Source organism: Salmo salar, chromosome 13 (assembly GCF_965601325.2).
Source record: "Salmo salar chromosome 13, fSalSal1, whole genome shotgun sequence".
NCBI lineage: Eukaryota > Metazoa > Chordata > Actinopteri > Salmoniformes > Salmonidae > Salmo > Salmo salar.
The window spans coordinates 34250185-34271974 of record NC_138303.1 but is presented as its reverse complement, the minus strand read 5'-3'; the positions used below and the strand labels follow the sequence as shown (position 1 = coordinate 34271974).

At 41.7% G+C, this 21790-nt stretch overlaps 1 protein-coding gene across 3 annotated transcripts in view; it reads left to right on the top strand.

Annotated features, from left to right (window-relative positions):
- LOC106566896 (vitamin D3 receptor A) overlaps window positions 1-21790 on the top strand; it is a 112645-nt gene that overhangs the window by 18887 nt on the left and 71968 nt on the right. The window contains exon 3 of one of the 3 annotated variants that reach the window (XM_014135458.3): window positions 1759-1879. The exons of 1 other annotated variant lie outside the window; for it this stretch is intronic. The gene's annotated coding sequence lies outside the window, so the exon portion shown is untranslated. Of the gene's footprint in view, window positions 1-1758; window positions 1880-2838; window positions 3102-21790 lie in introns of those variants that run through there. One more of the 3 variants, XM_014135460.3, reaches the window with a different exon arrangement.

Genomic DNA, 21790 nt, shown 5'->3' with positions numbered 1-21790 from the left:
GTGTAGGTGTAATTCAGGCATTTAGGGAAAAGCGCTGACGTTTTGTGATTGGGCCTAGGGGACTTTGTAAGGAGTTGCCGTGTTTGTAACAGGCAGGCCACGTGGCTTGATGTGGCGGATCTGGACACCTTGACACTGTCTCCAAGCACATTGACAGAAGCCACATGGCTGGTTAATCATGTGCTAGCATTCAATGCTGACAAAAAAAAGTACTCCACTGAGAACAATTGAGCCTTCACTTTGTCCAGCTTGGCTTAGTGCTAGTTGACTGACATCTTGAATCTTTTTTCTTTGTCTCTCACTATATACCTAAACTCAGCAAAAAAAGAAACGTCCTCTCACTGTCAACTGTTTATTTTCAGCAAACTTAACGTGTTAATATTTGTATGAACATAAGATTCAACAACTGAAACAACAGTTCCACAGACATGTGACTAACAAATGTAATAATGTGTCCCTGAACAAAGGCGGTGTCAAAAGTAACAGTCAGTATCTGGTGTGGCCACCAGCTGCATTAAGTACTGCAGTGCATCTCCTCATGGACTGCACCAGATTTGCCAGTTCTTGCTGTAAGATGTTACCCCACTCATCCACCATGGCACCTGCAAGTTCCCGGACATTTCTGGGGGAGTGGCCCTAGCCCTCACCCTCCGATCCAACAGGTCCCAGACATGCTCAATGAGTTTAAGATCCGGGCTCTTCACTGGCCATGGCAGAACACTGACATTCCTGTCTTGCAAGAAACCACGCACAGAACGAGTCATATGGCTGGTGGCATTGTCATGCTGGAGGGTCATGTCAGGATGAGCCTGCAGGAAGGGTACCACATGAGGGAGGAGGATGTCTTCCCTGTAACGCACAGCATTGAGATTGCCTGCAATGACAACAAGCTCAGTCCGATGATGCTGTGACACACCGCCCCAGACCATGACGGTCCCTCCACCTCCAAATCAATCCCGCTCCAGAGTACAGGCCTCGGTGTAATTCCTAATTTCTTCGATGATAAACGTGAATCTGACCATCACCCCTGGTGAGACACAACCACGACTCGTCAGTGAAGAGCACTTTTTGACAGTCCTGTCTGGTCCAGCGACGGTGGGTTTGTCCCCATAGGTGACGTTGTTGCTGGTGAGGACCTGCCTTCCAACAGGCCTACAAGCCCTCAGTCCAGCCTCTCTCAGCCTATTGCAGACAGTCTGAGCACTGATGGAGGGAATGTGCGTTCGTGGTGTAACTCGGGCAGTTGTTGCCATCCTGTACCTGTCCCGCAGGTGTGAGGTTCGGATGTACCGATCCTGTGCAGGTGTTACACGTGGTCTGCCACTGCAAGGACGATCAGCTGTCCGTCCTGTCTCCATGTAGCGCTGTCTTAGGCGTCTCACAGTACGGCCATTGCAATTTATTGCCCTGGCCACATCTGCAGTCCTCATGCCTCTTTGCAACATGTCTAAGGCATGTTCATGCAGATGAGCATGGACCCTGGGCATCTTTCTTTTGGTATTTTTCCAGAGTCAGTAGAAAGGCCTCTTCGGTGTCCTACGTTTTCATAACTGGCCTTAGTTGCCTTCCGTCTGTAAGCTGTTAGTGTCTTTACGACCGTTCCACAGGTGCATGTTCATTAAGTGTTAATGGTTCATTGAACAAGCATGGGAAAGTGTTTAAACCCTTTACAATGAAGATCTGTGACATTATTTGGATTTTTACGAATTATCTTTGAAAGACAGGGTCCTAAAAAAGGGATGTTTTCTTTTTTTGCAGAGTTTATTAGATTTCCCTCACTCTCCCTCGGCCCGGTGACGCTCCTGCCTTCCCCTCATTTTTGTAGCTAACTCAGCCTGCTCTCAACTTTTACCATCGGATGTGCCCCAACCTTCAATCTGTAAGTCTTTGCTTTTGATCTGCGGTTATGTTGGTTGACCAGGCTAAAAGCTAGTTTGCTCAATAGCTAACGTTAGCTGCCTGGCTCGCTGGCTTGGTAAGATAACTGCATATAGCGAACATTCTTTGGTAACTGGTTAGATGGCGTTATGTATTTCCAAAACGTTGGTTTACTTTAATGCCGCTCTAGCTAGGTATTGATGGCAACTGGCTGACTCCTTCAGTGCTAACGTATTGTTAGCAGGCTGGTAGTGCTAACGTTAGAAAGCTAGATGGCCACCTTGCATGTTGCTTTGTTATAATAAATTCAAAGTATTTGCTTGTACGTTGGAAATGGAAGGGATTTGGTTTAATTAGAAGTTATACATTTTAAGTTATTTCAGTTTATAATATAGGGAATAGGCTGGCTTGTCGGGCCCTCCATGTTACATCGCACCTGTAACAACTTTTTCTAACATGACTTCGGCTTTCTTTTGAATTCTGATAGGTTTTATGTAGTGGCTCGAATATTTGGTGTAACTTTGCAAGGGGGACTTTTGATGCGTGTAGTAATGAAAATCCATATGTTGCATGCGGTTACGTTTATGCTACCTACCCTTTTTAATATTTTTACTGCAACAATAACCATTTCTGGTAGTGTTACTACTGCTCATTAAGCCGTAATGGGCAGTGTTGATGTGTAAAATGTGTCCTTGGTCTGCAGTGCAGGTGCACAGTGCTTTTGTAAAGGACTCTGGGTTTAGCTCTCTCTGACCGGTTATCGTCTCGCTCAGCGCTTGGGGGCTATCCACTCCTCCCTCCGCTTCCTCTCTATCTCTTCTCTCTCTTCAGCTACTGCTGCAGCTCATGGATTGAGTGGATCAGGGAGGGACTGGGTGTAAACCGAGCCCAATGGATGGGATTGGTTGAGAGACCACAAGCCCCCCATTGTAGCCCCCTCCCCTTCCTGTTTGTGTCCTATTCATCTGCTGTCATGCGCACCCCAGCCCCCTCCCCAATGCCACTGCTGCACAGTAGAGCTGCAGACTCCTGTGGATCCTACAGAACACAGGGGTAAGCCCATGGGACAGGACCGAGCACGTTTGGCGTTTTCCTTTCTCTCCTGTCTCCTCCTCCCTCCTTTTTTGAATGGTTCTTTTTTTCATTTTGTCATCTGTCTCAAATGGAGGTGTGCAATATGAGGTAGCTTGTGAACATTCTCTCTCATTCACTTTATTGACATGGTAAGTTCATTACGTACATTGTCAAAGTATGTGTATATATTTGTGTGTATGAATAGTGGGACCAACAGCAATAATAGTAGTGGAAATGGGATTACCATTAACAGCAACTACAACAATATTAATGAGAATAACAATACATCAAAGCAATAGTAGTAGACCAGTCTCAACATGACTGAGAAGACGCATGACATGGTATGAAAGACAAAGCTAAGTGGGAAATATTGACATTACATTGCACATTTCACTGGCTGTCTCTCAGGTTGTGGCAGGAGGACACATATTTGGCTGCCAAAAATGCACATTTTGGCTTTTCACCCAATAAAATATATTAAAAAAAGAATCTTCATCTTTTATAGTTTCAAATTCTTTGTATTGAATTATAATTTTTGGAAAGAAATATTCTCTTAGGTCTGTGTATTTGTCACAGTGTAATATCAAATGCAGCTCTGTCTTTACCTCTCCCCTGGAGCAGAGTGAGCACAGCCTGTCCTCTCTGGGCAGCCAGGTTTGTTTGTGACGACCGGTCTCTATAGCCAGACTGTGCTCACTGTGTCTGTACATAATCTGTGTTTTCCTCAGTTTTCTATCAGTCACAGTGGTCAGATAGTCTGTCACCATGTACTGTCTGTTTAGAGCCAAATAGCATTGAAGTTTACTTAGATTTTTTGTGGTGTCTTTCCAATAGGTGATTTATATTTTTCTTTTTGCTTTGTTATTTGGTTCGGACAGATTTTCTGAGTGCTGTCCTGAGGCTCTATGGGGTTGGTTTGGGTTAGTGAACTGAGCCTCAGAACCAGCTGGTTGAGGGGACTCTTCTCTTGTTTCATCTCTTGACATTGTAGAGCTGTGTGATGGAATGTTTTGGGGTCACTTGTTTTTAGATGGTTGTAAAATTTGATGGCTCTTTTTTTCTATTTGAATGAGGAGGGGTATTGGCCCAATTCTGCTCTACATGTGTTATTTTGAGTTTTTCTTTGCACTTGCAATATAGTCTTGCAAGACTCTGCATGCAGTATTTGGATTGGATGTTTGTCCCATTTGGTATATTCCCTGTTAGGGAGTGGACCCCATACTTCACTACCATATAGAGCAATTGGTTCTATAACTGATTGGACAATTTTTTTGCCAGATTCTAATTGGAATGTTGATTTTTATGCTCCTTTTAATGGCATAGCATGCTCTTCTTGCTTTGTCTCTCAGCTCATTCACAGCCATGTGAAAGCTACCTGTGTTGCTGATATTTAGTCTAGAGGTCGACCGATTTTATGATTTTTCAAAGCCGATACCGATTTAATCAGACGATTCTTTATTTTTTATTTAAAAATGTTATCTTTGACTATTGGATGTTCTAATAGGTACTTTAGTATTGTCAGCCTAATCTCGGGAGTTGATAGGCTTGAAGTCATAAACGGCGCAATGCTTGAAGCATTGCGAAGAGCTGCTGGCAAACACAGTACAGTGCTGTTTGAATGAATACTTATGAGCCTGCTGCTGCCTACCACCGCTCAGTCAGACTGCTCTATCAAGTCATAGACTTAATTATAATAGAATACCACACAGAAATACGAGCCTTAGTTTACGGATTTGACCATATTAATGACCTATCATTTCGAAAACAAAACGTTTATTCTTTCAGTGAAATAAAGAACCGTTCCGTATTTTATCGAACGGGTGGCAACCCCAAGTCTAAATATTGCTGTTACATTGCACAACCTTCAATGTTATGTCATAATTATGAACAATTCTGGCAAATCAGTTTGCAACGAGCCAGGCGGCCCAAAATGTTGCATATACCCTGACTCTGCGTGCAATGAACGCAAGAGAAGTGACATACTTTCCCTAGTTTAATATGGCCTGCTAACATGATTTTTTTTAACTAAATATGCAGATTTAAAAAAAATACTTCTGTGTATTGATTTTAAGAAAGGCATTGATGTTTATGGTTAGGTACATTCGTGCAATGATTGTGCTTTTTTTTCCCCGCAAATGCGCTTTTTGTTAAATCATCCCCCATTTGGCGAATTTGACTGTCCTTTTTCAGAAGAAATGGTCTTCACACAGTTTACAACGAGCCAGGCGGCCCAAACTGCTGCATATACCCTGACTCTGTTGCACAGAACGCAAGAGAAGTGACGCAATTTCCCTAGTTAAAAGAAATTCATGTTAGCAGGCAATATAAACTAAATATGTAGGTTTAAAAAAATATACTTGTGTATTGATTTTAAGAAAGGTGTTGATGTTTATGGTTAGGTACACATTGGTGCAACGACAGTGCTTTTTCTTTGAATGCGCTTGTTAAATCACCTGTTTGGCGAAGTAGGCTGTGACTCAATGATAAATTAACAGGCACCGCATCGATTATATGCAATGCAGGACAAGCTAGATAAACTAGTAATATCATCAACCATGTGTAGTTAACTAATGATTATGTTAAGAGATTGTTTTTTATAAAGTAAGATTAATGCTAGTTAGCACCTTACCTTGGCTCCTTGCTGCACTCGCATAACAGGTAGTCAGCCTGCCACGCAGTCTCCTCGTGGAGTGCAATGTAATCGGCCATGATCGGTGGCAAAAAAAATGCCGATTACCGATCGTTATGAAAACTTGAAATCGGCCATTCCGTATTTTTTTTAATCTGTCGACCTCTAATTTAGTCCTAGATACGTGTAGTTTTTGGTGTGTTCTAATAGAATGTTGTCCAAATAGAATATATAAATGTCATCCGGATTTCTTATATATATATATATATATATATATACACTTTAAAAAAAAATGTTTTATTAACAGTCAGAGCCCAGGTCTGACAGAACCTGTGCAGATGATCTAGGTGCTGCTGTAACTCCTCCTTAGTGGGAGACGGTAGCACCAGGTCATCTGAATACAGCAGACACTTTATTTCAGTGTTGTGTAGGGTGAGACCAGGTGCTGCCGATTCTTCTAACGTTTTTGCCAATTCATTAATGTAGATGTTAAATAGTATTGGACTTATTGGGCAGCCCTGTTTCACTCCATGTCCCTGAGAGAAGAAGTCTGTTTGCTTGTTGCCAATTTTAACCGTACAATGATTTAATAACATATTTTCCCTCCAATACCACTTTCTATTAGTTTATAAAGAAGACCTTTGTGCCAAATTGAATCAAATGCTTTCTTGAAATCTACAAAACACGAGTAGATTTTGCCTTTGTTTTGGTTTACTTGTTTGTCAATTACAATAATTATTCTTCTGTAATTGGGGTATCCACAGGATTCTGATAGTCTTTGACTGCTGATTCAAGGATTTGTAGTTTTTCTTAACTTTTTGTTCTGGGCTCTGTTATATTGCTGTAGAGGTTTGCAAAGTGATTTCTCCACATATAGCCAATTCCTCCTGATGAGGTTTGTTTAATTTATTCCAATTCTCCCAGAAGTGGTTTGTTTCTATGGATTCCTCAATTCCATCCAGCTGATTTCTAATGTGGTGTTCCTTTTTGGTTCTTAGGGTGTGTTTGTATTGCTTCAGTGTTTCCCCATGTTGAACATTTTTGTTTGGTTCTCTGTTTTTGTTTAGATAGTAATTGACAAATATTTCTTAGATTTTTGCAAACCATTATCAAACCATTTTTCATTATCTATCCTTTTGGGTTTGCTCTTATGCTTCTTTAGATTAGCCAAGGACGCCAATTTGTCAAATATAAAGTTTGTTCCAAACGGCCAAATCTATACCTTCATTGCTGTAGGAGAATGTTAAGGCTAAAAAGTTGTCCAGGAGAGATTGTGTTTTTTGGCTACTAATTGTTTTTTGGTAGATTTATGTACTGTTTGCACTCCATCTGTAGGCCTGTTTAGCTAGTGGTGGTGGTGTATGTGGGGAGGGAAAGGTTGTTGCTTCCTGGTAGGTGTTTATCCCCATGACTGTTAATAGTGTCCGGTTCTAGCTGTTCTAGCATTCAGGTCTCCACAGACCAGTACATTGCCTTGGGCCTGAACGTGGCTAATCTCCCCCTCTAGAATGGAGAAACTCTCTTCATTGAAGTAGGGTGACTCTGAGGGAGGAATGTATGTGGCGCAGAGGAAGATAGCTTCCTTGTTAATTTTTTTAAAATATTTTTTACCAGATAAAGAATTCCCCTGTTTTGATCAACTGAATGAATTAGTTCAGATTTATACCATATTAGCATTCCCCCTGAGTCTCTGCCCTGTGATTCCTTTTAATTTGGTGGATGGTAGGATTATCTCCCTATAACCTAGTGGACAGCCAGTGGAAACATCCTCTGCACCATGTTTCCTGTAGTACTACAATATCAATATCATCAATTTCTTTCAGGAAGTCTGGGTTTCTGCTCTTTAGTCCAAAAGCAGAAGACTTCAATCCTTGTAAATTCGAACGTGCAACGTAAAAAGATTTCATAACTTTTTTTTTTCTCTTTACCTTCAAAATGAGACAAACATTCACAATCCAACAAGATCTACTAAAATAGGATTTTTCAATTAATGTGAACTCTTCTTATGCAAATGTGATTTGCTTATCATTTAAGATGTCATTTGTGTCATGCCACTTGGGTGGATCTAGTGTGAGGATGGTGGAGCTCACCTTACCATGACCTTCGTCCTATCACATGTGAGCATAGTAGACTCAGCATTTGTTTGTCACTCATTTAGTTGGTGGGGGCTGGGCCAGATGCTCCTCTCACAGCCTGTGCGTAGCTCTGCCTGCTGGGCTGTGGCTCCTCCAGGTGTGTTTCTGGGGTGGGGAGGAGGGGGGTGGTTGGCCTTGTCTTGGTGGGTCTGCGCTGGCTGTGGTGGGCATTGAGGTTGGTTTTGGATAGATTTACTGTAACAGCAAAGAAAAGAGACACTTATTTATTGCAGATTTCATGTATACTATGCTATTTCCTACAAAATCCTCTAGAGGGCAGAATTTGAAAATATGATAAAACTATACCACAGCAAAAAGAAAGCGGGGAGGAGTTTATTTTTTTATTTTCCCAAAAACGCTCAGGTTTTTGCTCAAATCACCTTTATTTTATTTTAAGTCCACAACCGCTCTAGCTCTGTCGCCTTTCACCGCAGATGTGGAAGTGCGACATCGGCAGATTTGGCATCCAATGAAAAAAACATCCTATTTAGATGTTACTTAGATTGACCAGTGCGTCTGAATCTAGGGGGTTAAACCACATCAGGGGACCATTTTGAGGCATGAGAAATGTCAACTTTTTTTTGTGTGGTTGCCCTTTAATTCCCGCCAGACTGTTGCGTTTAGCTAGCTGTGTTGAAGCACACTTGCGAGTTTTCAAAACAAATGGCCACTGGGTTGACAAATCATGATTCCGCCAGGTATAGGGTGCTTTGTAGGTACCTTTTTTTAATTGCCTGAGCCTAACCATTTTCGGGTAGATGCAATCATTAGCAACGCTAACAGTTTCCCAAAGTGTTATGTCTCGACATTCAGATAAATTTGCCAGTGGCACATTGGGCCACGAAAGCTACTGGCCCGAATGGGGGTGGAGGGAGGGGGTATACATGCTGTCTTGCTCATAATAACCACACGCGGTTTTACCGCAACACTTCAATTTTAACGGCGGGAAACAAACGAAAGTGCCTACATCTCTCCATAAAACTGATCAGAAATTAAATCGGAAATGATTTAACCAAGATGGCGTAGCAGTCCAACGTGTCTGTCTTATCCTATGTAAATAGTTGTTTTTTTCTATCTACGACCTAAATATACTTTCCTACAACCTGCCTCACCCAATGTGGTACAGATCTGCTATTTTTATTCCTTATAACCGGAACCTCCATCAGGAGCTAGCCAGCTAACTAGCTACTAGATATCAGTCTTTGTTAGCCACGGCTAGCGGTCTTCACATTGAGCTCGGACAGCAGCTAGCTTTAGCTCGGCAATACCTGCCAGTCTGCACAGCGCGATAGCAACCCAGAGCATATTGGACTGCTTCTCTACCACATCACCGGATTCCTGCCTCAAGCTCTGGACCATTACACCGGATCACCTCAGCTAGCTAGATGCAATCGAGTGGCTACTGTTAGCTAATGCCTCTGTCCTGAAGAAAGCACCAGTTAGCCTTGAGCTAGCCTCAAGCTAGGCCCATATACCAGCTTGCTTCTTGGCCTACAATGCCTCTTTTGCCAATTGTCCTGGACCCTTTATTGTCGACACGGAGCCCCGCCGATCCATCACGACTGGTCTGCCTTCGTAATCGTCCGATGTGGTTTCAACAGGCTTTTCCGTTGCGATGTCGTCGAAGAACCGGCCCACTAGCTTTCTGAACGCCGTGTCTCCCGCTCGCCTAGCATAGTAGCGACTACCGAATGGCTCCCTGACTCACCCATTGCTACTCATTGGACCCTATGATCACTCGGCTACACAGCTGATGCCTGCTGGTTTGTTCATTAACACTGCACCTCATTTGGTTTCTGTTGGCCTCAGCCTCGAACTCAGGTCCTGTATGTACCTAACTGACCCTCTCAGCCCATTCATCGCCATTTACCCTTTGTTTTAGCTCTCCCGACTAACACGTGATTGCTTTATGCCTATCTCTGTCTATATGCCTTGTCTACTGCTGTTTCGGTTAGTTATTGTTTTATTTCACTGTAGAGCCCCCAGTCCTGCTCAACATGCATTAGATAGGTCTTTTGTCCCACGCATGCGGAGAGCTCACCTGGCTTAACTGGTGCCCCCAGAGACGCAACCTCTCATCGTCCCTCAATGCCTAGGTTTACTTCCACTGTACTCACATCCTACCCTTGTCTGTACATTATGCCATGAATCTATTCTACCACACCCAGAAATCTGCTCCTTTTATTCTCTGTCCCAACGCACTAGACGACCAGTTCTTATAGCCTTTAGCTGTACCCTTATCCTTACTCCTCCTCTGTTCCTCTGGTGATGTAGAGGTTAACCCAGGCCCTGTAGCCCCCAGTCCTACACCTATTCCCCAGTCGTTCTCATTTGACTTCTGTAACCGTAAAAGCCTTGGTTTCATGCATGTTAACATCAGAAGTAGAGGTCGGCCGATTATGATTTTTCAACACCGATACCGATTTTATTAGAGGACCAAAAAAAGCCGATACCAATTAATCGGACGATTTTATTTATTTATTTGTAATAATGACAATTACAACAATACTGAATGAACACTTAATTTAACTTAATATAATACATAAATAAAATCAATTTAGCCTCAAATAAATAATGAAACATGTTCAATTTGGTTTAAATAATGCAAAAACAAAGTGTTGGAGAAGAAAGTAGAAGTGCAATATGTGCCATGTAAAAAAGCTAACGTTTAAGTTCCTTGCTCAGAACATATGAAAGCTGATGGTTCCTTTTAACATGAGTTTTCAATATTCCCAGGTAAGAAGTTCTAGGTTGTAGTTAGTTATTATAGGACTATTTCTCTCTCTACCATTTGTATTTCATATACCTTTGACTATTGGATGTTCTTATAGGCACTTTAGTATTGCCAGTGTAACAGTATAGCTTCCGTCCCTCTCCTCACCCCTACCTGGGCTCGAACCAGGAACATATCGACAACAGCCACCCTCGAAGCATCATTACCCAGCACTCCACAAAAGCCGCAGCTTTTGGGAACAACTCCTTCAAGGTCTCAGAGCGAGTGACATCACTGATTGAAACGCTATTAGCGCGCACCCCGCTAACTAGCTAGCCATTTCACATTGGTTACACCAGCCTAATCTCGGGAGTTGATAGGCTTGAAGTCATAAACAGCTCAATGCTTGAAGCACAGCAAAGAGCTGCTGCCAAACGCACAAAAGTGCTGTTTGAATTAATGCTTACGAGCCTGCTGCTGCCTACCATTGCTCAGTCAGAATGCTCTACCAAATCATAGACTTACTTATAATATAATAAACGCAGAAATACAAGCCTTTGGTCATTAATATGGTGAAATCCGTAAACTATCATTTCGAAAACAAAACGTTTATTCTTTCAGTGAAAACCGGAACCGTTCCGTATTTTATCTAACGGATGGCATCCCAAAGTCTAAATAATGCTGTTACATTGTACAACCTTCAATGTTATGTCATAATTATGTACAATTCTGGCAAATTAGTTCGCAATGAGCCAGGCGGCCCAAACTGCTGCATATACCTTGACTGCTTGCACGGAAAACAAGAGAAGTGACACAATTTCCCTAGTTAAAATAAATTCATGATAGCAGGCAATATTAACTAAATATGCAGGTTTAAAAATATATACTTTGAATTTAAAGAAAGGCGTTTACGCTTGTTAAATCCTCACCCGTTTGGTGAAGTAGGCTGTGATTCGATGAGAAATTATCAGGCACCGCATCGATTTTATGCAACGCAGGACACGTTAGATAAACTAGTAATATCATCAACCATGTGTAGTTAACTAGTGATTATGTTAAGATTGATTTTTTTATAAGATACATTTTATGCTAGCTAGCAACTTACCTTGGCTTTTTGCTTCCCTCGCGCAACAGGTAGTCAGCCTGCCACGCAGGCTCCTCGCGCGTTGGACTAGTAACCGGAAGGTTGCAAGATCGAATCCCCGAGCTGACAAGGTAAAAATCTGTCGTTCTGCCCCTGAACAAGGCAGTTAACCCACCGTTCCTAGGCCGTCATTGACAATAAGAATGTGTTCTTAACTGACTTGCCTAGTTAAATAAAGGTGGCCAAAAATACTGATTTATGAAAACTTGAAATCGTCCATTCCGATTTAATCGGTCGACCTCTAATCAGAAGCATCCTCCCTAAGTTTGTTATATTCACTGCTTTAGCACATTCCACCAACCCTGATGTCCTAGCCTTTTCTGAATCCTGGCTTAGAAAGGCCACCAAAAATTCAGAAATCAACATTTCCCCTTAAGATAGAACTGCCAAAGGGGGTGGACAGAGCTCTGCAAGCTATCCAGGTCTGTTCCCAAACAGTTCGAGCTTCTACTTTTAAAAATCCACCTTTGCATAATAAATAAGTCTCTCACTGTTGCTGTTTGTTATAGACCCCCCCCTCAGCCCCCAGCTGTGCCCTGGACACCATATGTGAATTGATTGCCCCCCCCCCATCTATCTTCAGAGTTCGTACTGTTAGGTGACTGGGATATGCTTAACACCCCGGCCGTCCTACAATCTAAGCTAGATGGCCACAATCTCTCACAAATTATCAAGGAACCTACCAGGTACAACACCAAATCTATAAACATGGGCACCCTCATAGATATCATCCTGACCAACTTGCCCTTCAAATACACCTCTTCTGTCTTCAACCAGGATCTTAGCGATCACTGCCTCATTGCCTGCGTCCGTAATGGGTCCGTGGTCAAATGACCACCCTTCATCACTGTCAAACGCTCCCCAAAATACTTCAGCGAGCAGGCCTTTCTAATCGACATGGCCCGGGTATCCTGGAAGGATATTGACCTCATCCCGTCAGTCGAGGATGCCTGGTTGTTCTTTAACCTGTTGGGGATAGGGGGCAGTATTTGCATGGCCGGATAAAAAAACGTACCCGATTTAATCTGGTTACTACTCCTGCCCAGTAACTAGAATATGCATGTAATTGTTTGATTTGTATAGAAAACACCCTAAAGTTTCTAAAACTGTTTGAATGGTGTCTGTGAGTATAACAGAACTCATATGGCAGGCCAAAACCTGAGAAGATTCTAAACAGGAAGTGCCCTCTCTGACCATTTCTTGGCCTTCTTTTTCATCTCTTTCCAAAACAGAGGATCTCTGCTGTAACGTGACACTTCCTACGGCTCCCATAGGCTCTCAGAAGGCGGCAAAACGGTGAATGATGCCTTTGGAGCCCCTGGCTGAGAAACAGTAGCGCATTTGGTAAGTGGTCGATCTGAGAACAATGAGACGGGTGCACGCGTGCACGTGAAGAGTCCATTTTACTTTCTCAGTCTTTGAACGAAAACAACGACTCCCGGTCGGAATATTATCGCTATTTTACGAGAAAAATCGCATAAATTGATTTTAAACAGCGTTTGACATGCTTCGAAGTACGGTAATGGAATATTTTGAATTTTTTTTGTCACGATATGCGCCGGCGCGTCACCCTTCGGATAGTGTCTTGAACGCATGAACAAAACGCCGCTTTTTTGGATATAACTATGGATTATTTGGAACCAAACCAACATTTGTTGTTGAAGTAGAAGTCCTGGGAGTGCATTCTGACGAAGAACAGCAAAGGTAATCCAATTTTTCTTATAGTAAATCTGAGTTTGGTGAGTACCAAACTTGGTGCGTGTCAAAATAGCTAGCCTGTGATGGCCGGGCTATCTACTCAGAATATTGCAAAATGTGCTTTCACCGAAAAGCTATTTTAAAATCGGGCACCGCGATTGCATAAAGGAGTTCTGTGTCTATAATTCTTAAAATAATGTATGTTTTTTGTGAACGTTTATCGTGAGTAATTTAGTAAATTCACCGGAAGTGTTCGGTGGGAATGCCAGTCATATGCTAGTCACATGCTAATGTAAAAAGCTGTTTTTTGATATAAATATGAACTTGATTGAACAAAACATGCATGTATTGTATAACAATGTCCTAGGAGTGTCATCTGATGAAGATCATCAAAGGTTAGTGCTGCATTTAGCTGTGGTTTTGGTTTTTGTGACATTATATGCTAGCTTGAAAAATGGGTGTCTAATTAATTATTTCTGGCTGGGTACTCTGCTGACAATCTAATGTTTTGCTTTCGTTGTAAAGCCTTTTTGAAATCGGACAGTGTGGTTAGATTAACGAGAGTCTTGTCTTTTAAAATGGTGTAAAATAGTCATATGTTTGAGAAATTGAAGTAATAGCATTTCTAAGGTATTTGAATATCGCGCCACAGGATTCCACTGGCTGTTGACTAGGGTGGGACACAAACGTCCCACCTAGCCCAGAGAGGTTAAAAGTGCTTTCCTCACCATCTTAAATAAGCATGCCCCATTCAAAAAATGTAGAACTAAGAACAGATATAGCCCCAGGTTCACTCCTGACTTGACTCCCCTTGACCAGCACAAAAACATCCGGTGGCGTACTGCATTAGCATCGAATAGCCCTCGCGATATGCAACTTTTCAGGGAAGTCAGGATCCAGTATACACAGTCCGTTAGGAAAGCAAAGGCTAGCTTTATCAAACAGATTTCCATCCTGTAGCACAAATTCCCAAAAGTTCATGGAGAATTAGAGCACCTCCTCCCAGCTGCCAACTGCACTGAGGCTAGGAAACACTGTCACCACCGATAAAACTACGATAATCAAGATAATCATGCTTTCCACCTGGCTACCCCTACCCCGGCCAACAGCTCTGCACCCCCCGCAGCAACCTGCCCAAGCCCCCGCTTCTCCTTCACCCAAATCCAGATAGCTGATGTTCTGAAAGAGCTGCAAAATCTGGACCTCTACAAATCAGCTGGGTTAGAAAATCTGGACCCTCTCTTTCTTAAATTATCTGCCGCAATTGTTGCAACCCCTATTACTAGCCTGTTCAACCTCTTTTGTATTGTCTGAGATCCCTGAAGACTGGAAAGCTGCCGCGGTCATCCCCTTCTTCAAAGGGGGAGACACTCTAGACCCAAACTGCTACAGACCTATATCCATCCTGCCCTGCCTTTTTCTAAAGTCTTCGAAATCCAAGTTAACAAACAGATCACCGACCATTTCGAATCCCACCGTACCTTCTCCGCTATGCAATCTGGTTTCCAAGCTGGTCATGGGTGTAACTCAGCCACGCTCCAGGTCCTAAACGATATCATAACCGCCATCGATAAAAGACAGTACTGTGCAGCTGTCTTCATCGACCTGGCCAAGGCTTTCAACTCTGTCAATCACCGCATCCTTATCGGCAGACTCAAAAGCCTTTGTTTCTCAAGTGACTGCCTCGCCTGGTTCACCAACTACTTCTCAGATAGAGTTCAGTGTGTCAAATCGGAGGGCCTGTTGTCCGGACCTCTGGCAGTCTCTATGGGGGTACCACAGCGTTCAATTCTCGGGCCGACTCTTTTCTCTGTATATATTAACCGCCAATATCCAATGGTAGCGCCTGGCGCGAAATACGAAAAACCTTAAAAATGCTATAATTTCAATTTCTCAAACATATGACTATTTTACACCATTTGAAAGATAAGACTCTCCTTTATCTAACCACTTTGTCCGATTTTCAAAAAGGCTTTACAGCGAATGCAAAACATTAGATTATGTCAGAGTACCCAGCCAGAAATAATCACACACCCATTTTTCAAGCTAGCATATGTCACAAAAACCAAAACCACAGCTAAATGCAGCACTAACCTTTGATCTTCATCAGATGACACTCCTAGGACATTATGTTATACAATACATGCATGTTTTGTTCAATCAAGTTCATATTTATATCAAAAACCAGCTTTTTACATTAGCATGTTTTGTTCAGAACTAGCATACCCACCGCAAACTTCCGGTGAATATACTAAATTACTCACGATAAACATTCACAAAAAACATAACAATTATTTTAAGAATTATAGATACAGAACTCCTTTATGCAATCGCGGTGTCAGATTTTAAAATAGCTTTTCGGTGAAAGCCCATTTTGCAATATTCTGAGTAGATAGCCCGGCCATCACGGCTAGCTAATTTGACACCCACCAAGTTTGGCCCTCACCAAACTCAGATTTACTATAAGAAAAATTGGATTACCTTTGCTGTTCTTCGGCAGAATGCACTCCCAGGACTTCTACTTCAACAACCAATGTTGTTTTGGTTCGAAATAATCCATAGTTATATCCAAATAGCTCTGTTTTGTTCGTGCGTTCAAGTCACTATCCGAAGGGTGACACGTCGGCTCGTTTCGTGACAAAAAAATTCAAAATATTCCATTACCGTACTTCAAAGCATGTCAAACGCTGTTTAAAATAAATTTTTATGCTATTTTTCTCGTAAAATAGCGATTATATTCCAACCGGGCGATGACGTATTTGTTCAGAGATAAAAACATGGAGTCGTCACATGCACGCGCACCAGTGTCATTGTCCTCAGAAGGACCACTCTCCAAAACCCCTGCTGTTTTTCGCCCAGAGACTGCAGAGCTATCATTCCACATTCTGGCGCCTTCCTAGAGCCAATGGAAGCCTTAGAAAATGTCACGTTACAGCAGAGATCCTGTATTTTCGATAGAGGCTAAAGAAGGACAAGAAATGGTCAGACGGGGCACTTCCCGTATAGAATCTTCTCAGGTTTTGGCCTGCCATATGAGTTCTGTTATACTCACAGACACCATTCAAACAGTTTTAGAAACGTTCGTGTTTTCTATCCAAATCGACTAATTATATGCATATTCTAGTTACTGGGCAGGAGTAGTAACCAGATTAAATCGGGTAGGTTTTTATTCCGGCCGTGAAAATACTGCCCCCTATCCCAAACAGGTTAATGATGTCGCTCTTGCTGCTGTTGTTTCTCTGATCCACCTCTACGCAGACGACACCTTTCTATATACATCTGGCCCTTTGGACACTGTTAACAAACCTCCAAACGAGCTTCAATGCCATACAACTCTCCCTCCGTGACCTCCAACTGCTCTCAAATGTATGCTCTTCAACCGATCGCTGCCCGCCCGTACAGCATCACTACTCTGGACGATTCTGACTTAGAATATGTGGATAACTACAAATACCTAGGTGTCTGGCTAGACTGTAAACTCTCCTTCCAGACTCACATTAAGCATCTCCAATCCAAAATTAAATCTAGAATCGGATTTCTATTTCGCAAAACAAAGCATCCTTCACTCATGCTGCCAAATATACCCTCGTAAAACTGCCGATCCTCGACTTCGGCGATGTCATTTATAAAATAGCCTCCAACACTCTACTCAGCAAATTGGATGCAGTCTATCACAGTGCCATCCTTTTTGTCACAAAACCCCATATACCTCCCACCATTGCGACCTGTATGTTCTCGTTGGCTGGCCCTCGCTACATATCCGTCGCCGAACCCACTGGCTTCAGGTCATCTGTAAGTCTTTGCTAGGTAAAGCCTCGCCTTATCTCAGCTCACTGGTCACCATAGCAACACCCACCCGTAGCACACGCTGCAGCAGGTATATTTCACTGGTCATCCCCAAAGCCAACACCTCCTTTGGCTGCCTTTCCTTCCAGTGCTGTATCTATAATTCTTAAAATAATTGTTTTTTGTGAACGTTTATCGTGAGTAATTTAGTAAATTCACCGGAAGTGTTCGGTGGGAATGCTAGTTCTGAACGTCACATGCTAATGTAAAAAGCTGGTTTTTGATATATGAACTTGATTGAACAAAACATGCATGAATTGTATAACATAATGTCCTAGGAGTGTCATCTGATGAAGATCATCAAAGGTTAGTGCTGCATTTAGCTGTGGTTTTGTTTTTTGTGACATTATATGCTAGCTTGAAAAATGGGTGTCTGATTATTTCTGGCTGGGTACTCTGCTGACATAATCTAATGTTTTGCTTTCGCTGTAAAGCCTTTTTGAAATCGGACAGTGTGGTTAGATAAAGGAGAGTCTTGTCTTTAAAATGGTGTAAAATAGTCATATGTTTGAAAAATTGAAGTTTGGGGATTTTTGAGGAATTTGTAATTCGCGCCATGCCTATCATTGGATATTGGAGCAGGTGTTCCGCTAGCCTTGTTTACACTTCCGTTCAATAGAGGTGGTGTACCGGATTCTGAGATTCGATAATTCAGCCTGACTGTTTAAATATATTTTCTACTGTGACGTGTTAAGATTTTAAATATGTTTTAATGCTTCTGTTATAATTCTCAGTGATAGAACTCTTTGGCTCAGTGGCAGGCAGCAGTGTTAGCCCCCAGACCCTGTGGTCAGATCCACCTGTCTGTGTGTGTAGTTTGGGGCCTGGATTTGTATGGCAGACTGCAGCTTTCCCTGCAGGTACCACCCACACTGTACACTACTGCTGGCTCTGGCTGTGTGGGAGGTATTTTCCTGCTATACTAATCAAGTGTGGTAAGTGCAGTGAGTGGGTCTTGAATTAGTGGCGTTAATGTGCTCCCCCCACTTTTCCTCTTCCCAATTCTCCTATAAATCTGCATGTGAGCTGGCATGTTGGCGTCTCCACTCGCTCGCTCTTGCTGTTAGTTCCTAGAACAGGCTGTAGATTTCTGTGGCTTTTTTTATTTAACAGATGTAAGGAGCAATGATGAGTAATTTCCTCCGTTACACGTGAGCCTGTTTTCTACTTCTTTTTTTGTCATTAATTGACAGCAGGGTTGCGTGGTGGAAGGGGGATTGTTTTTGGGGTAATTTTGTATTGGTGAAGCTGTGTGGAGGGAGTTTTAGGGCATGTTGAATCCCTGAGTGGTGTCTGTCCATACTGGATGTGTGGGATTGGACACGTGACTCCAGGAAAGTTTAATATCAGGTGAACTCTGCAAACTGAGTGGAAAGCAAAGGGGATAAAGATTTTTAATGTTTTTTTTAACAAGCTCTATTTTGGTGGCCTCTGGTACATTCTAATGCTAGATTGTATTTTTAACCAGCAGCTACAGTGCCTTCTAAGTATTCACATCCCTTGACTTGTTCCACATTTTGTTACAGCCTGATTTTTTAAAAATTGTTTGTCACCGGCCGACACACAATACCCCATAATGCCAAAGTGGAACTATGGTTTTTGACATTTTTACTAATTTATTAAAAATGAAGAGCTGAAATGTCTTGACTTTTGTATTCAACCCATTTTGTTATGGCAAGTATAAATAAGTTCAGGAGTAAACAAAGTACAGAATAAAAAATATTCCAAAACATGCATCCTGTTTGCAATAATACAAAAAATGTGACAAAGCAATTCACTTTCTGTCCTGAATACAAAGCATTATGTTTGGGGAAAATACAACACATTACTGAGTACCACTCTCCATATTTTCAAGCATAGTGGTGGCGGCATCATGTTATAGGTATGCTTGTAATCGTTGAAGACTGGAGTTTTTCAGGATAAAAAAATGTATTGAATGGAGCTAAGTACAAGCGAAATCCTAGAGGAAAACCTGGTTGTCTGCTTTCCACCAGACACTGGGAGATTTAATTCACTTTTCAGCAGGGCAATAACCTTAAACACAAGGCCAAATCTACACTGGAGTTGCTTACTGAGGAGAGTGAATATCTACTTGAAAATCTATAGCAAGACCTGAAATTGTAATTTTTTAAATAATAATGGGAAAATATTGCACAATCCAGGTGTGAAAAGCTCTTAGACTTACCCAGAAAGACTTACCACTGTAATCGCTGTCAAAGGTGCTTCTACAAAGTATTGATTCTGGTGTGGATACTAACACTACCGTTCAAAAGTTTGGGTTCACTTAGAAATGTCTTTTGTTTTTGAAAGAAAAGCAAAAAAAAATGTGTACAGTTTTTAAAATAACATCAAATTAATCAGAAATACAGTGTAGGCATTGTTATTGTTGTGAATGACTATTGTAGCTGGAAACGGCTGATTTAAAAAAAAAATACAAAAAAATGGATTATCTATGTAGGCATACAGAGGCCTATGATCAGCAACCATCACTCCTGTGTTTCAATGGCACGTTGTTAGCGAATCCAAGTTCATAGCTTTTTAAAATTAATTGATCATTTGAATACCTTTTTTGCAATTGTTAGCACAGCTGAAAGCTGTTGTCCTGATTTAAAGAAGCAATACAACTGGCCTTTAGACTAGTTGAGTATCTGGAGCATCAGCATTTGTAGGTTCAATTACAGGCTCAAATGGACAGAAACAAAGAACTTTCTTCGGAAACTCGTCAATCTATTCTTGTTCTGAGAAATGAAGGCTATTCCATGCGAGAAATTGCCAAGAAACTGAAGCTCTCGTACAACGCTCTGTGCTACTCCCATCACAGAACAGTGCAAACTGGCCCTAACCAGAATATAAATAGGAGTGGGAGGCTCCAATGCACAACTGAGTAAGAGGACAAGTACATTCATCTAGTTTGAGAAACAGACGCCTCACAAGTCCTCAACTGGCAGCTTCTTTAAATAGTACCCGAAAAACACCAGTCTCAACGTCAACAGTGAAGAGGCGGCTCCGGGATGCTGGCCTTCTTGGCGGAGTTCCAAAGAAAAAGCCATCTCAGACTGGCCAATAAAAAGAAAAGATTAAGATGGGCAAAAGAATAGACAGTGGACAGAAGACAATTGGAAAAGTGTTATGGACAGACAAATCTAAGTTCTGAGGTGTTCGAATCACAAAGAACATAATTCGTGAGATGCAGGAAAAATGAAAATATGCTGGAGGAGTATGGAGGCATGCGATGGTCTGGGGGTGCTTTGGTGGCGGTAAAGTGGAAGATCTGTACATGGTAAAAGGGATCTTGAAGAAGGAAGGCTGTCACTCCATTTTGCAACGCCATGCCGTACCCTGTGGACGGCGCTTAATTGGAGCCAAGTTCCTCCTACAACAGGACAGTGACCCAAAGCACAGCTCCAAACTACACAATAACTATTTAGGGAAGAAGCCGTCAGCTGGTATTCTGTCTATAATGGAGTGGCCAACACAGTCACCGGATCTCAACCCTATTGAGCTGTTGTGGGAGCAGCTTGACCGTATGGTACATAAGAAAGAAGTGCCCATCAAGCCAATCAAACTTGTGGGAGGTGCTTCAGGAAGCATGGGGTGAAATCTCTTCAGATTACCTCAACAAATTTTCAACATGGATGCTAAAGGTCTGCAAGGCTGTAATTGCTGCAAATGGAGTATTCTTTGACGAAAGCAAAGTTTGAGGGACATTCTTTCAATTAAAAATCATTGTTTATAACCTTGTCAGCGTCTTGACTATTTCCTATTCATTTTGCAATTCATTTCATGTATGTTTTCATGGAAAACAAGGACATTTCTAAGTGACCCCAAGCTTTTGAAAGGTAGTGTTTGTACTAGAGGTCGACCGATTTATGATTTTTCAAAGCCGATATCGATTTATTGGAGGACCAAAAATCGGACGATACCAATTAATCGGACGATTTAATTAAAAAATATATATTTCTAATAATAACAATTACAACAATGCTCAATGAACACTTATTTTTATTTAAAATAATACATAAAATCTATTTAGTCTCAAATAAATAATGAAACAATTTGGTTTAAATAATGCAAAAACACGGTGTTGGAGAAGAAAGTAGAAGTGCAATATGTGCCATGTAAAAAAAGCTAACGTTTAAGTTCCTTGCTCAGAACATGACCATATGAAAGAAAGCTGGTGGTTCAATATTCCCAGTTAAGAAGTTTTAGGTTGTAGTTATTATGACGCGTCAACTATTTCTCTCTATACCATTTGTATTCCATATGCCTTTGACTATTGGATGTTCTAATAGGCACTTTAGTATTGCCAGCCTAATCTCAGCAGTTGATAGACTTGAAGTCATAAACAGCGCTGTGAAGCAAGCATTGCTAAGAGTTGCTGGTAAACGCAATAAAGTTTGAATGAATGCTTACGAGTCTGCTGCTGCCTAACACCGCTTAGTCAGAATGCTATATCAAAGCATAGACTTTATTATAATAAACACAGAAATACGAGCCATTGCTCATTAATATGGTATAATCCGGAAACTATCATTTCGAAAACAAAACGTTTATTCTTTCAGTGAAATACAGAACCGTTCCGTATTTTATCGAATGGGTGGCATCCCTAAGTCTAAATATTGCTGTTAAATTGCACGACCTTCAATGTTATGTCATAATTATGTAAAATTCTG